The sequence below is a fragment of the Myotis brandtii genome, unplaced genomic scaffold, assembly GCF_000412655.1.
Source record: "Myotis brandtii unplaced genomic scaffold, ASM41265v1 scaffold4, whole genome shotgun sequence".
Lineage (NCBI taxonomy): Eukaryota > Metazoa > Chordata > Mammalia > Chiroptera > Vespertilionidae > Myotis > Myotis brandtii.
Window position 1 is genome coordinate 2,145,413 of NW_005365371.1, and position 16,251 is coordinate 2,161,663.

The 16,251-nt window shown below is 44.8% G+C and overlaps 1 protein-coding gene across 1 annotated transcript in view; it reads right to left on the reverse strand.

Moving 5' to 3' along the window:
- Positions 1-13,908: 13,908 nt before the first annotated feature.
- The window catches only part of MUC13 (mucin 13, cell surface associated), a 30,547-nt gene continuing 28,204 nt past the window's right edge, over positions 13,909-16,251 (reverse strand). Inside the window, exon 13 of the mRNA XM_014545231.1 lies at positions 13,909-15,165. The gene's annotated coding sequence lies outside the window, so the exon portion shown is untranslated. The remainder of the gene's footprint in view (positions 15,166-16,251) is intronic.

Here is a 16,251-nt window from a genome sequence, read left to right on the forward strand (position 1 = left end):
TCTCTCTCTCTCTCAAATCAATAAAACTTAGAAAAAATAAAAATAAATTGCCCTAGCTGGTTTGGGTCAGTGGACAGAGCATCGGCCTGCAGACTGAAGGGTCCTAGGTTCGATTCTGGTCAAGGGCATGTACCTCCATTGCAGGCTTGATCTCTGGCCCCAGTCGGGGCATGTGTGGGAGGCAACCAATCAATGTCTCTCTCTCACATCGATGTTTCTGTCTCTTCCACCTCCCACTCTCTCTAAAAATAATAATTAGAAAATAAAAAGAAATAAAATCGGTTTTTTAAAAAAGTACAATGAATAAATACAAGTACACACACACACACACACACACACACACACTGTTTTTTTTAAAGTACAATGAATGAATACAAGTACACACACACACACACACACTTCGTGATTAATCATGCCTGGAAACTTCTAGAGTAAATGCCAAGGGAAAAAAAGCGGTGAGGAGGGAATGAAGAAGGGGCACAGAACAGGTACTGTCCATGCAGATGTGGCCTGAGGAGAAATGTCACAGAATGGGAGGATGGGACAGAGGGCAGTGAACATCACAGACACCCAGATCTCTGAAGACTAGAAGGGAGAAGCCAGTCACTTAGGAACATTTTTGGAAGCTGAGCCAGCATTCTGCCTTGACTGCCTAAATAACCACTTCATTTTTTCTCACCTACACTCCATTCCCTTCCTTGCCACCCACCTCTTCCTTCTTGCCTCTCTCCTCTGCCTTGTCTTAGGGCTATCAGTGGCCCTTAAAATGATGCTTAGCTAGGAGTTCGGCAGCATTTCAGAAAGTGAGACAAGCTTCTGACCCCTATTCCTTCCTAGGGGCCCTGGTTGTGGGTAGGATGGGGGAGTGGAAGCTGAGCAGCTGCTCAAGGATTGAGTCTGCAAGAAGCTATCAGCCACCCACCTGGGACCCAACTTTTCCCTGTATGCAGAGCCTGCTGCCCCTTTTGTAGAATATAGCTCTTCATACTTTTTTGTTTGTTTGTTTTTTTATTCTCACCTGGGGATATTTTTCCATTGATTGTTAGAGAGAATAGAAGAGAGAGGGAAAAACAGAAATATCAATGTCAGAGGAACACATCGATTGATTGCCTCCTGCACGCACCCTGACCAGGGACCGGCCTGGGGAGGAGCCTGCAACTGACGTTATGTGCCCTTGACCAGAATAGAACCCGGGAACCTTCGGTCCACAGGCTGATGCTCTATCCACTGAGCAAAACCAGCTAGGGCTAGCTCTTCATACTTAATTGCTGGAATAAAAGTAGAAATCTGGATTCGGAGTTTCAGTCCTCAATGCCATCAACGATCTGAGCAACCACACAACTGCCTACCCCTCTGTAGATCTCAGTTTGCTTATTTAGAAATCAGAGGATCTGGTTCTTGCCAGAGCTGGCTCTATAATTACTAGCTATGAAGTCAAATGTTTGGCACTTGGCAGCAGATTCTGGTTTATATAACCTGTTCTACCAACTAAAAACTGTCCTTCAAAAAGTCACTGCCCTTTCACAGAGGATGTGATATGTTTTAAAAAAAACATGTTCTCTCTGTGGGAAGACTGTGAGGGTCTGCCTTGAGGGCTCACTCTGAAAATGATCATATCACCTCTTTAAATGATCCTCCAAGGACCCTCCATCAATTCCCTAGTTAACCTACTCCAATTATTTAATCATAAATCACAGCAAATTCTTCATTCCATGTAGCCCAAGCTCATTCTTTGATAGTTTCCTCTTCTCCTGGCTTGAGCGGAGATAGGTCACTATCCCCTCCAACACCTCAGAGACTGTAAAATAAAACATGATGCCTGCTGTGCCTGCCAGAGGTTCTTCCTAAGTTCAACTAAACACTCAGACCCAGAAGCCTTCCAGAAACCAGACTTGGCTTTAGTCAACTCAAAACAACATAGGGGGGAACCGCAGCTGGCCAGCATGGCAACATTAAGAGTTCATCTCACAAAAGCTCTGGTTTCAGTCTGGCACATCATTCAGCTCAGGTGTTGATCCATGTTGCTCAGGTGGTGTAAGAGCCTCGAAGGCTGAGAGGCCATTATATTTTAGAATACATCCATGGATATAGTTTTCAGGTTCCTGACAAAAGACAGGCACAGTTCAAAAGTCACCATACTCAGAGAGGCACAGAGGAGGGTGCTCAGCTAGATATGTTTAGTTCATGGAAACCAATGCCATAAAACACCTTATTCTCCCCATTTGGACATTGGTGCTCAGAGAAGTGGTAATAACTGATAGAGCCAAATGTCCTGACTTAAAGCTCCACTGTTATTTCCATTATATCATAGCTGCCTCATTTTGAATGGAATTTTTTTTATATATATTTTATTGAATTTTTACATAGAAGAAGGGAGAGGGATAGAGAGTTAGAAACATCGATGAGAGAGATCGATCAGCTGCCTCCTGCACAGCCCCCAGTAGGGATGTGCCCGCAACCAAGGTACATGCCCTTGACCGGAATCGAACCTGGGACCCTTGAGTCCGCAGGCCGACGCTCCATCCACCGAGCCAAACCGGTTCGGCTTGAATGGAATTTTTTATCTTCACTGTGTCTATAAAATAGTCAACATAATTTGAGTAGATTTAAGAGAAGTATAATGTGAACAAATAATGACTGAAAACTTCCCTAACCAGGTAAAGGAAAAAGACACACAAGTGTAGGAAACACAAAGAGTCCCAAACAAGATGAACCCAAAGAGGCCCACACCAAGTCACATTATTATTAAAATGGCAAAGATTAAAGACAGAGAATCTTAAAAGCAGCAAAAGAAAGATAGTCAGTTACCTACAAGGAAGCTCCCATAAGACTGTCAATTGATTTCTCAACAGAAATTTTTCAGGCCAGAAAGGATTGACATGAAATATTCAAAGTGATGAAAAGCAAGGACCTGCAACCAAGACTATTGTACCCAGCAAGGCTATCATTTAAAATGGAAGAAAGAATAAAGAGCTTCCCAGACAAGAGAAAGCTAAAGGGGTTCATCACCACCAAACCAGCATTACAAGAAATGTTAAAGGGACTTCTTTAAGAAGAAAGAAAAAACAAAAAAGGAATCCTATACTAATAAAAGACAAACGTGCAAATTGACCGTACTTTTGCTACACCTTAAGCCACGCCCACCAGCCAATCAGAATGACTATATGCAAATTAACCCAACCAAGATGGCGGCTGGCAGCCATGGAGCTGGAGCGAGCAGGAGGTTTGGTTGCGCTCCAGTGATGGAGGAAGCCAAGCTTCCCAGCTGGCTCTGAGCTCCACTGAAGGCAACAAAGTTTCAATTATAGAAGGTAAATAAACCCCAGATACCTGCTTTCAGCCGGCCTTGGCCACGGAGCTGGAGCGACCAAGAGTGGGTTGCCCCTGGCGATGGAGGAAGCCAAGCTTTCCACAGGCCTCTGCTAAAAGCAACAAAGTTTCAATTATAGAAGGTAAATAAACCCCAGATACCTGCTTTCAGCCGGCCTTGGCCACGGAGCTGGAGCGACCAAGAGTGGGTTGCCCCTGGCGATGGAGGAAGCCAAGCTTTCCACAGGCCTCTGCTAAAAGCAACAAAGTTTCAATTATAGAAGGTAAATAAATCCCAGAATAAAAAAAAAAAAGAAAAAAAGGAGAGGCTGGAAGCTTACATTGCCAGGGTGCTTGGCCAGCCTGAAAACGGCCCTCAGCCCCTCACCCAGACTGGCCAGGCACCCCAGTGGGGACCTCCACCACCCTAAAGGTGTGGCCAGTCTGAAAACAGCCATCAGCCCCTCACCCAAGCTGATCAAACCTCCATGGGGTGAGGGTCCCCACTGGGGTGGACATCCTCCGAGGGGTCCCACACTGCAAGAGGGCATAGGCCGGGCTGAGGGACCCCCCAAGTGCACAAATTTTTGTGCATCAGGCCTCTAGTATAAATATAAATAACTAGAGGCCCAGTGCAAGAATTTGTGCATGGGTGGGGTCCGGCTGGCCTGGCCCCAATCAGGGTGGATCAGGGCTGGGCCTATCAGGAGGAGGAGGTGGCGGGAGGTTGGCCAGCTGGCCTGCCCAGATCAGGGCCCGATTAGGGCCACCAATCAGGGCCTGGCTAGCTGGGAGAAGGGGCCGTGGGTGATTGGTCAGCGGGCTCCACCCCTGATTGGGGTTGAGGGGCTGACTGGGGGTGAGGCCGGCCATGGGGAGAAGCTGTGGGTGGTGGGCCTGCCAGCCCCACCCGTAAATGGGGTGGGTAGGTGGTGCCTATTGGGGGCCAGTGGCCTGGGGGAGGGGCCATGGGGGGTTGGCCAGCTGGCCCTGCCCCTGATCAGGGTAGGGGAACGATCTGGGGTGGGGCCAGGCAGAGGGAGGGGCTGCAAGAGGTTGGCTGGCCAGCCCTGCCCCCTATTGAGGTGGGGTGGTGATCAGGGCTGGGGCTGGCCAGGGGGAGGGGCTGTGGGCCAATCAGGGTGGTGGGGGCCCATTGGGAGCGTGGCTGGCCCCGGGGGAGGGGCTGAAGGAGGTTGGCTGGCCAACCCTGACCCCTATTGGGTTGGGGGGTGTGATCAGGGGTGAGGTGGCCAGGGGGAGGGGCTTCAGGAGGTTGGCTGCCCAGCCCCACTGCTATTGGGGTGGGGGGTGAGATCAGGGGCAGGCCGGCAGGGGGAGGGGCTTCGGGCCTATCATGGTGGGGCGGGTTGATAAGGGGCGCGGCTGGCGGGGTGGGAGAGAGGGGGCGTTTGGCCTGCCAGCCCACTCTTGATCGGGGTGGGAGAGTCCGATCAGGGGCAGGCCAGCAGCGGGGAGGGGCCGAGGTTGGCTGTCAGCTCCACACCCTGATCAGGCCGGTTCACTGGCCACAGTGGGTGTCATAGTAACTGGTTGTTAGGTCGTTATGACCATTACGGTAGCTGTTGTTTTATATATATAGGTAGCAATAAATACAATAAATACATACTTACCAATAATCACTTTAAATATAAATGAATAAAATGCTCCAATTAAAAGACATAGGGTAGCTGAATGGATAACAAAACTATATTATATATATATATTCTACAAGAGATGCACCTCAGATCAGAAGACACACAGATTGCAAGTAAAGGGATGGAAAAAAGACATTTCATGTAAATGGACAAATGGAAGAAATACTACAAAGAACATTACATAATGATAAAGGATTCAATCCAACAAAAGGATATAACCCTTCTAAACATTTATGCACCCAACATAGGGACACCTATATATAAATATATAAAGCAAATATTGATGGACATAAAAGGAGAAATCAACAGTAATATAGTCAGAGTAGGGAACTTTAACACCCCATTGACATCAATGGATAGATCCTGCAGACAGAAAATCAACAAGGAAACAGCAGTCTTAAATGACACATTAGACCAGATAGATTTAATGTATATTTTCAGAACATTTCACCCCCAAACTGCAGAATATAGATTATTTTCAAGAGCACATAGAACATTTCCCAGGATGAACCACACATTAGGCCACAAAAAAAGTCTCAATAAATTTTTGAAGATTGAAATCATATTAAGCATCTTCTTCAACCACAATGGTATGAAACTAGAAATCAATTATTTTTTTTAAAATATATTTTATTGATTTTTTACAGAGAGGAAGGAAGAGAGATAGAGAGTTAGAAACATCGATGAGAGAGAAACATCGATCAGCTGCCTCCTGCACATCCCCTCCTGGGGATGGGCCTGCAACCCAGGCACATGCCCTTGACCGGAATCGAACCTGGGACCTTTCAGTCCGCAGGCCGACGCTCTATCCACTGAGCCAAACCGGTTTCGGCTAGAAATCAATTATTAAAAAAATCTGAAAAACACACAAACACATGGAGACTAAATAACATGTTACTAAACAATGAACAGGTTAATAATGAGATCAAGGAAGAAATCAAAAAGTACCTTGAAACTAAGGAAAATAAAAATACAACAATTGCCCAGTTGGCGTGGTCCAGTGGTTGAGCATTGACCAATGAACCAGGAGATCATGGTTTGATTCCCTGGTAGGCCGCACACCCAGGTTGCAGGCTCCATCCCCAGTGTGGGGCATACAGGAAGCAGCTGATCAATGATTCTCTCTCAACATTGATGTTTCTAGCTCTCTCTCTCCCTTCCTCTCTGAAATCAATAAAAAAAAAAAAAGTAAAAACCCCACAACAACCAAAAATCTATGGGACACAGCAAAAGCAGTCCTAAGAGGGAAATTCATATCAATTCAGCCCTACCTCAATAAACAACAAAAATCTCAATCTTACCTTACACCTAAAGGAACTAGAAAAAGAACAACAAAGTCCAAAGTGAATAAAAGAAAGAAAATAATACAGATCAGAGAGGAAATAAAATAGAGTCTAAAAATAATGCAAAAGATCATTGAAACCAAGAGCTGGTTCTTTTAAAAGATAAATAAGACTAATAAACTTTTAATCAGATTCATCAAGAAAGAAAGAGAGAGGACCCAAATAAATAAAATCAGAAATGGAAGAGAAGTAACTGACACCACATAAATACAAAGGATAAGAAAATACTACAATTGTATGCAAACAAATTGGACAATCTGGATGAAATGGATAAATTCCTAGAAACATACAATCTTCCAAGACGGAATCAAGAAGAAACGGAAAATCTGAACAGACCAATTACAACCAACAAAATCAAAGCAGCAATAAAAAAAACTCCCCTTGCCCTAACCGGTTTGGCTCAGCGGATAGAGCGTCGGCCTACGGACTCAAGGGTCCCAGGTTCGATTCTGGTCAAGGGCATGTACCTTGGTTGCGGGCACATCCCCAGTGGGGAGTGTGCAGGAGGCAGCTGATCGGTGTTTCTCTCTCATCGATGTTTCTAACTCTCTATCCCTCTTCCTTCCTCTCTGTAAAAAATCAATAAAAAAATATATTTAAAAAAAAAAACTCCCCAAAAAACAGAAGTCCTAGACTAATGGCTTCACAGGTGAATTTTATCAAACATCCAAAGAAGAACTAACACCTATGCTTGTCAAACTATTCCAAAAAATTCAAGAGGAGGGAAGATTCCAAAGCTCATTTTACAAGGCCAGCATTATCCTGATTCCAAAATCAGATAAAGACATGACAAAGAAAGAAAGTTGTGGGCCAATATCCCTGATGAACATAGATACTAAAATCCTCAACAAAATCTTAGCAAACCAAATCCAGCAATACATTAAAAAGATCATACACCATGATCAAGTGGGATTTATTCCTGGGATGCAAGATTAGTACAATATCTCTGCAAATCAATTAATATAATAAACCACATAAAAAAAATTAGGATAAAAATCATATGATCATAGTTATGATAAAAACTCTCAGCAAAATGTGAATGAAGGGAACATACATCAACATAATAAAGGCCAGATATGACAAATCCACAGCTAACATCATACTCAACAGGGAAAAATTAAAAGCGTTTCCCTTAAGATCAGGAATAAGACAGGATGTCCACTTCCACCACTCTTATTCAATCAACTTGATATGGGAAGTCCTAGCAACAGCAATCAAACAAAAAGAAGAAATAAAAAGCATCCAAATTGGAAAGGAAGAAGTAAAACTGTCAATATTTGCAAATTACATGATATAGAGAGAACCCCAAAGATTTCAGCAAAAATCCACTAGAATGAAAAATGAATTCAGCATAGTAGCAAGATACAAAATAAATATTCAGAAATTAGTTGCATTTTTATACACCAATGATGAACTATCAGAAAGAGAAACTAAGGAAACAACTTCATTTACAATTACTTCCAAAAATAGAAAATACCTAGAAATAAATCTAACTAAGCAGGTAAAAGACCTATACTTGGAGAATCATAAGACACCGGGGGGAAAAAAAGAAGAAATGGAAGAAGATACAAGTAAATGTTCTCATGGATAGGAAGGATTAACATCATTAAAATGTTTATACTACCAAAGCAACCTATTGACTCAATGCAAATCCTATGAAAATATCAATGGTGTTTTTCACAGGACTAGAACAAATAGTTCAAAAACTTATATGGAACCAAAAAAGACCCCAAATAGCTACAGCAATCTTAAGAACAAAGAACACAGTTGGAGATATCATGCTACTTAATGGCAAGAACATACAATGGGGTAAAGACAGTCTATTTCAATAAATGATGTTGGGAAAATTGGACAGATACATGCAAAAAAAGTGAAACTAGACCACCTTCTTACACTTTATAATAATAAAAGTGTAATATGCAAATTGACTGAATGGCCGAACAGTGGAACGACTGTCCAGATGTCCTTCCGGACAACCTTCTGGACGAAGCCAGGGCTGCAAGGGAAACCCAGGTCCCGGGTGCCAGAGGGAAGCCGGTGTCGGCAGCCAGGGGAAGGAAGGACTATTCTTGCATGATTTTTTGTGCATTGGGCCTCTAGTCCTATCCTATATAATAAAAGCCTAATATGCAAATAGACCGAACGGCAGGCTATGATGCCCACTGACTACCAGGGGGCAAATGCTCAACACAGGAGCTGCCCCCTGGTGCTCAGTGCGCTGCCACAGTGGGAGCACCACTCACCTGACCAACCAGTTCTGGCCCACCAGCCCAGCAGCAGCCACTCACTCCCTCAGTAGTCCTGCAGGTACAATCTCCAGAGAACGGGCCAGGTGCCATCAGCAAGATCCCATCAGCACTGCCAGCTCCTGGAAGTCGGCCTTGGGCACCACAGCCGCTTCCCCTCCCTAGACATTCCACAAGGAAGAACCGATATAAAAGCAGCTGCCAGGTGGCTCCCAACAACCAGCACAAACATCAGTGAGACGGATCCGGATCCCAGGCCCACAAGGACATCCCACCACCCGCCTGGAGGGCCTATGGCATCCTGGTCCCCCCTACCCCCTACCCCCCTCGGGACAGGCGCCAGATGTAGGGCTCATGGCTGGAAAGCATCGCTGTGGCAGCGCAAGCCTCTCCCGATTGGGACTGACTGGACACAAGCCTGCGGCAGGTGCAGCGAGGCCGGGATGAGCCGCAGGCAGTGTTGGACTGCTGGTTTCGGTCCGATTCCCCGCGGGCCACCCCAAGGGACCCCACCTGTGCACGAATTCGTGAACCGGGCCTCTAGTCATCAATAAACCAACAAACAACAAGTGTTGGTGAGGATGTGGAGAAAGAGAACCCTCGTGCACTGTTGGTGGGAATGCAAACTGGTGCAGTCATTTTGAAAAACAGTATGGAGGTTCCTCAAAGTATTCAAAATAGAACTTCCCTGTGACTCAGCAATGCCACTTCTGGAAATATATCCAAAGAAACCCAAAACTCTAATTCAAAAGAATATATGCACACCTATGTTCATTGCAGCATTATTTACAATAGCCAAGATATGGAAGCAACCCAAGTGCCCATCAAATAGATGAGTTGTTAAAAAAGCAGTGATACATGTATGCAGTGGAATATTACTCAGTCATAAAAAGACTGAAATCTTAGCATTTGTGACAGCATGAATGGACTTAGAGAGTATTATGCTAAGTGAAATTAGTCAGACAGAGAAAGACAAATATCATGATTTCACTTATATGTGGAATCTAAAGAACAAAATAAATGAACAAACAAAACAGAAACAGACTCATAGATGCAGAGAACAAACTAATGGTTGCCAGAGGGGAGGAGAGTTTGGGGGGCTGGGTGAAAAAGTTGAAGGTAAGAAGTACAAATTGGCAGTTACAAAATAATCATGGGATGTATAGTACAGCATAGGGAATATAATCAATACTACAGGGTGCGGGAAAGCAGGTTTACAGTTGTGAGTACATGAAACATAAAGTTTATTTTTGTATTATCATTTATTAATTATTGTATTATTTTGCATACAAACAACTGTAACCCTACTTTTGCCCCATCCTGTATTGTATAGTGCCATGGTGGGTACTTGAATTATTGGGGTATCACTTCGTAAATTATATAATTGTCTAACCACTACTCTGTACACCTGAAATTAATATAAAATAATATTAAATATCAACTGTAATAGAAAAAAATTTTTTTAATCATTAAATTAAAAAAAGATTTCTCCAATACCACATAAGGGCAGAACACCAAAGCTGGTTGAGAATGGAGAGAGAAGCTGGAGGGCCCCTCAAACAAAGACAGAAGCCACACCTGGGGTAATAAGTAATAAGCAGTAGGCAGCCCTAGCCGGTTTGGCTCAGTGGATAGAGCGTCGGGCCTGTGGACTGAAGGGTCTGGAGTTCGATTCCGGTCAAAGGCATATGCCCGGGTCGTGGGCTCGATCCCCACTAGGGGGCATGTAGAATGCAGCCAATCAATGATTCTCTCTCATCATTGATGTTTCTATCTCTTCCTTTCCCTTCCTCTCCTCTCTGAAATCAATAAAAATATATTTTTTAAAAAGCAGCAGGCATTTTGCAGATGGATTTAAATGAATTACTTTAAATGGAGAGACTATTTTCTGAAATTTGAACCATTTCATAATTGCATAAATTTAGACAGAATTTTTCATTTTTGGTAATAAAGGCCTTTTAACCTATAAGCTCCAGGAAGCTCTATTTTTCTCTGGCACCAGGCCTTGTACATATAGGAACCTCTCAGTTTCAAATATAGGTCTCGTTGTCCCTACTGACCAGTGAAATACCCTTCGTGCCAACTTTTTGGCATTGAATGACAGAGAGCCAGGCTCTGGAGTTGGACTGCCTGGGTTCAAACCCTCGTTGTGCTTCTTACCACATATATGACTTTGGGCAAGTTTCTTGCTTCTACTTCCCCAACTGTTGAACAGAATTCATAATAGTACCTACTTCATGATTATCGTAAGAATTGAAGGGGTTAACATATGCGAAGAACTGAGAATTGTGCCTGACATACATTAAGTACTCCACAACATATTAACTATTATTATCATTGTTTTTCAAAGTGGCTCTCTTCTGAAAGCAGGAGAGAATTCTTTTATTGAACCCCATGTCATGATTGTGGGCTCAGAAAAGATGTTACTGGGCCTGCAGGAATTATGAGGCTTTGTTAATGTCTTTGAATACAAGAAAAATTTCACCAGCCTGGAGGTTGGGAAAACCCCATACTGTGCCCCTGAGCTCTCCCAACCTCATTTTCTAAAATAGTTCAGCCAGACCTTGCTCACCTCCTAAAAGCTGATGAGAGACAGACCTCCCACTGGTGGTACTTTGTTTTTATATTAAAAAATGGATTTCAGTGAAAATTGATTTATCTCCTTTTTAATTTTAAAAAATATATATTTTATTGATTTTTTACAGAGAGGAAGGGAAAGAGATAGTTAGAAACATCGACGAGAGAGAAACATCGATCAACTGCCTCCTGCACACCCCCTACTGGGGAAGTGCCTGCAACCAAGGTACATGCCCTTGACCAGAATCTAACCTGGGACCCTTCAGTCCGCAGGCCGATGCTCTATCCACTGGGCCAAACCGGTTAGGGCTCCTTTTTTATTTTGAAAAAAATCACCCTTAAATAAAACATTGATTATCTAGACAATTATTCCAAATTTCATGTTAATATGACATTAACACTACTTCAATACTATGTAACGTATTATAGGGCCAATAAAAAGGAACAATGTATGATCTCTAACGATCCAGTAAAAATAAGGCAAGCACTGCAATAACAATGAGCTGAGTAACATTCATGTTTCCCTGGCACGAGAGGGAGGAATGAAGAGACAAAAAGAAAGTCAAGGGAAATTTATTTGAATCGGTGGATTAAAAGTTAACGATTTCAAACAAGCCCTTGAAGAGTTGTCCTGCGGGGAGTTGGGTTTTCTGCAAGCCATAGGAGACAGCGCCACCTACTGGCCTCCGAATTAGCCCAAAGGGTAGGAAGAGGCAAGAAGGGCGGTGGTGGTTCAGGCGCAAAATTCCCCAAAGATGTGTTTCAAGCTGTTTTGGTGTGGAAGCCACCCTTTATGTCTAACCTCCTCCTCCGTCAGGAAGTTGAGCCCACGGAAGCTTCTTGCATGATGGGCTTCTGGTTTCTGGACTCTTGGGGGAAGGAATGGGAAGTGATGTGACCTGGGGCGCGGCGGAGATCTAAAGCAGCGATTCTCAAACTCCGCTGCACTTTGAATCACCTGGGGAGCTTAAACATCAGGACGCCCAGGCCTACCCTACCCCAGTGAAGTGCTCCGGCCTGGGACCCAGGCCCAGGCATCAGGATGTTTAAATCTCCTCAGGTGACTCCAATGTGTGCTGAGACCAGTAGCTGTCCGGGCCGTGGCCCTTCCCCAGTTGGTTTCACCCCTTGCTGACCTCAAAGAACTTTCCGTCTAATGCAGAGATCAGCAGAATGGCATGTATATGCTCCTGCCCTGTGTTAGGGCTGTGATCCCAGGATGCCTTTCTCAAGGTCAGAGAGGCCCCTGCACTTAAAAACAAACAAACAAACTAACCCCTCAAAACCCACACACAAAAACCTGGAGATTTGTTAAGTAAACTGGGTCCGAGGCCCAAATCTACCCTGGTGTTCCCCCACACCAACAAACAGTTCTCAGAAACCAGCAGCGTGTCCAAGAATTCAACTCAGTTCAGACACTATCCGTCAGATTCCACAGGTTAAGGATTCAGGCCTACAGGACTGCCCCGATCCCCACCTCCACCCACTTCAGCCACCAGCTGCACACTGTGCTCTGACCTACCGGCCACAGACTGGAGGTTCCAACGACCCCCTCCAACTCAGAATGCTAATCACAAGTCCAGGTTGTCACCTGTACTCCCGACCAACTGGCTATAAATCAGAGGTTCCAATGGCCCCTCCTTGGGTTCAATTAATTTGCTAGAACAGCTCACAGAATTTAGAGACACATTACTTACTAGATCACTGGTTTATTAAAGGATATAGCCCAGGAACAGCCAGATGGAAGAGACGCAAAGGGCAAGGTATGTGGGAAGGGCAGGCGCATCCATGCCCTCCCTCTCCAGGTATGCTACTCTCCCTGGATCTCTACTGTTCACCAACCTCCCCCTCCCCCCACACGCTCTCCAAACCTCAGCCTCAGTGGGTTTTTAGGGAGGCTTTGGTTTCCTAGTCATGGTTGATTAAATCACTGACCATTGGCAGTTGATTTAGGGGTGGGACTGAAAGTTACAACCCTCCAATCACATGGTTGGTTCCAAAAGTCACCTCATTAACATAACAAAAGACACTTTTTTTTTTTTCACTCTCAACACTTAGGAAATTCCGAGTTTCAGAAACTGTGAAGCAGGAATTGTGAACAAAGCGAAATAGACTTACCTCGTTTTATTTCACTTTGCTATATTGCACTTCACAGATGTTGCATTTTTTACCATTGAAAGCAAGACCCTTCACCAGCAAAAAGGTTAGAACTTGCTTTATTGCAGTGGTTTGGAACCAAACCCACAATGTCTTCGAGGTATGCCTGTACTCAACCTGGCCTAACAGTAGAATCCAGAGGCCTCAGGTATGGCCTGATTCTATACTCCAGCCTCATGTTCCCGTGGTTTTCTCAGCTCTGTCCTCCTCTTTGTCAGCTCAGCAAAGCTGAAGCAGTTCGAGGCTTCTGTCTTCCAGCCCATTCTCCAGAAGAAAGAGTTTCTCTTTCTCAAGCCTCCTGCCAGAGTTTGGGCTTCATTCTAATTGCATCCACTTATGCCATGTAATTCACTCTTAAGTCAGGCACTGGAGCAAGGGGGGATGGGATTCTGCTGATTGGCTCAGGCTAACCCAAGCCCACCCCTGGGAGCAGAGGATCCAATCAGTCCCACCGGAAGGGCTTGGCTGTTTCCTAATAGGAGGGGAATGGGATGTGCACCAGGAAGCAGCTGGAAATATCTACTATCTGTTTAAAAATGCCTTGGGTTGTCCCACAGCCCCTAAGGAGGACAGCAGGTGTCAGTCTAGCTTGCCATGTGTCATGGTCGCTATTGAAAGTGAGACTTACTGCGGCGTGTGCAGCACCAAAAGCTCCGAACACAAGGATCACAAAGAAGGACACCATCTACCAAAGACACTTTATTTGTTACCTTTCACATGAACAGTCAACAACAAATAATAGTAACAACAAATAAAAATAACTTGCAAGGGGACCAGACATTAGACATAAATAAGGACACTCTTGACATGAAGGAAAGCCCATGCTGGATGTGGCTTCTTGGGTTTGTGGTGGCCACAGCGCGGCCTCTGTCGCCAGGGAAGGCGGAGGCCTCCGTGAGGTGCCTGTGGAACCCGCATCACAAGACTGGACATCTGGACCCAGAGCACAAGCTCCCTCTCCCACCATCAGCCAGACAGAAGGTCTGCCATTTCAAAGTGACTTCAAGCTCTCGCTCCTGGGGTTTTGTCTTCACACCTTTCCCTAGGCTCTGGGCCTTGGGTAGGGGCTGCATTAGAGGAAGTGCCCATTTGCTCACCGAGGAGGGGAATCTGAGGACGAAGGCGACCCCTGTGCCTTGTCCTCACTCATCTCCCAGTCCAGCTTCCTTCTGCCTTTGTTCCACCTGCTCCTGGTCATGACTTTTCTCCCTGCCTCTCTCACCTACTGGCATTTCAAAAACTCTGAAATGCACCCCACAATGGACACTGCTAGTCCAAGCCTTCTAATTCACAGAAAGGTCCTGCATTGAGACATGTCTTTTTTCTGTCTTCTTGGGGTGAGGCCATGTCACAAGCTCTGGCAATTCAAGAGCAATGCACTCCCTACAGCTGAGCGATAGAAGAACCTTAAAAGGTGGTGTCTCTTCCTTTGCCGGCACCTCCACAGCTGATGTGTGAGCATCTCCCAGAAGTGGGTCACTGATCTGCAGGCTATCAACCCAAGAGCAACATTTCCCCAGGAGTAAACAATCTTGGGAACTTTCCTCTAGAATGGAAATGGTTATTGTTGCCCATCAGGGAGAAAACAAAACAAAACATACCAAACAACAAAACCCTAACCATTGTACAGCTTGGAGAAAATCAACTGTCTTACAAGTGCTAATAGCATCTGAGTGCATTTAATTTCATAGGGACTTAAATAGCAAACAAGCTGTCGTCATTGCAGACATCCCCAACTTCCACTCAGAGGGGCTGGATGTCAGATGGAAGAACAACACCAGGCCAGGTCTTCACTGCTCCATCAGTCTCTTAGTCAAAGTAAAAGCTCAGACACTGAGTTAAGGGCCATCGATGGTTCCAATTTTTTTTACCGCCCTAGACAACAAGAGAGAAAGGAAGGAGGAAAAGAAAAACTCTTAGAAAAGCAGTGTTCCAACAGCAACACAGGAGAAAATTTAGATGCATAAATTATTTTGATGAACATTCTTTGAATACTATTTTTAAATTAGAACCTGTCAGTGTGTTAGATCTTTGTCCTATGAGCTAGGATGCATTTTGTCCATTTCATAGATGAGAAAACAACTAACCTGTCCGAGATCACAAAGGTAGTAACAGGAAGGGCAAGGCTTTGAACCCGGGTCTGTCTGACTCTAAATCCCACACTTATTCTACTACTAACGGGCTCTCTTTAGAGGTTAGACTTAAAGTGAGGACTCCACTGATAAGGAGGAAAGGAGGTTTCTAATGAGTGTGGTGTTTTGGGTTCACCTTAGGTGGGGCCAACAGGCACTCCCCAAGGACACCCATTGTGGCTATTGCTGGCTAGCCCGCGTCTGACCCAACGTGGTGCCTATTGTCCAAGTCATCCCTTTGTACCCACATTAATCACTTAGATTTCCTTATAAGGAAAGTTTATGCACAACATAAATCATGGGATTTCAAACTAAAAATTCACGTTTTCCCAGCATGTTCAGATCCTCAAAGGGCAGTGTGCTCACCTGGGCAGCCTGCAGAGGTGACATGTACCCATGGAGACCTCAGAGCCTAAGCCTGCCCACCTCAGCCCCCTCTAACCCCCTCTGGATCCTCCTCCTCAATCCTCTATTTTTCTACTCCTCTGGGTATACCTCACCCTAACCCTTTCTTCTTTCCCTTTCTCCCTTTTTCTTTCCTTTTTAGTGAAAAGAAAAATATCATTTCTTTCCTTGCCTTCTTTTTCCTGGCTCTTCTCTGCCCCCGTCTCCCCCTCTCCCCCGTGTCCTCCTCCTTCACCATCTCTCCTCTGTCCATCTCAATCCCTTGGTCACTCTCTCCATGAGAGTCGCCTCTTACAGGCTTCCTCCTTTCAGCATTTGCTTTGGATCAATTACACTGAGCAACGCCAGCTACATTACCAGCTACAAATCGAATGAGTACAAGCCATTCTCCTTGACAGTCCTTCCATGGGAAGTAAAGGACCAC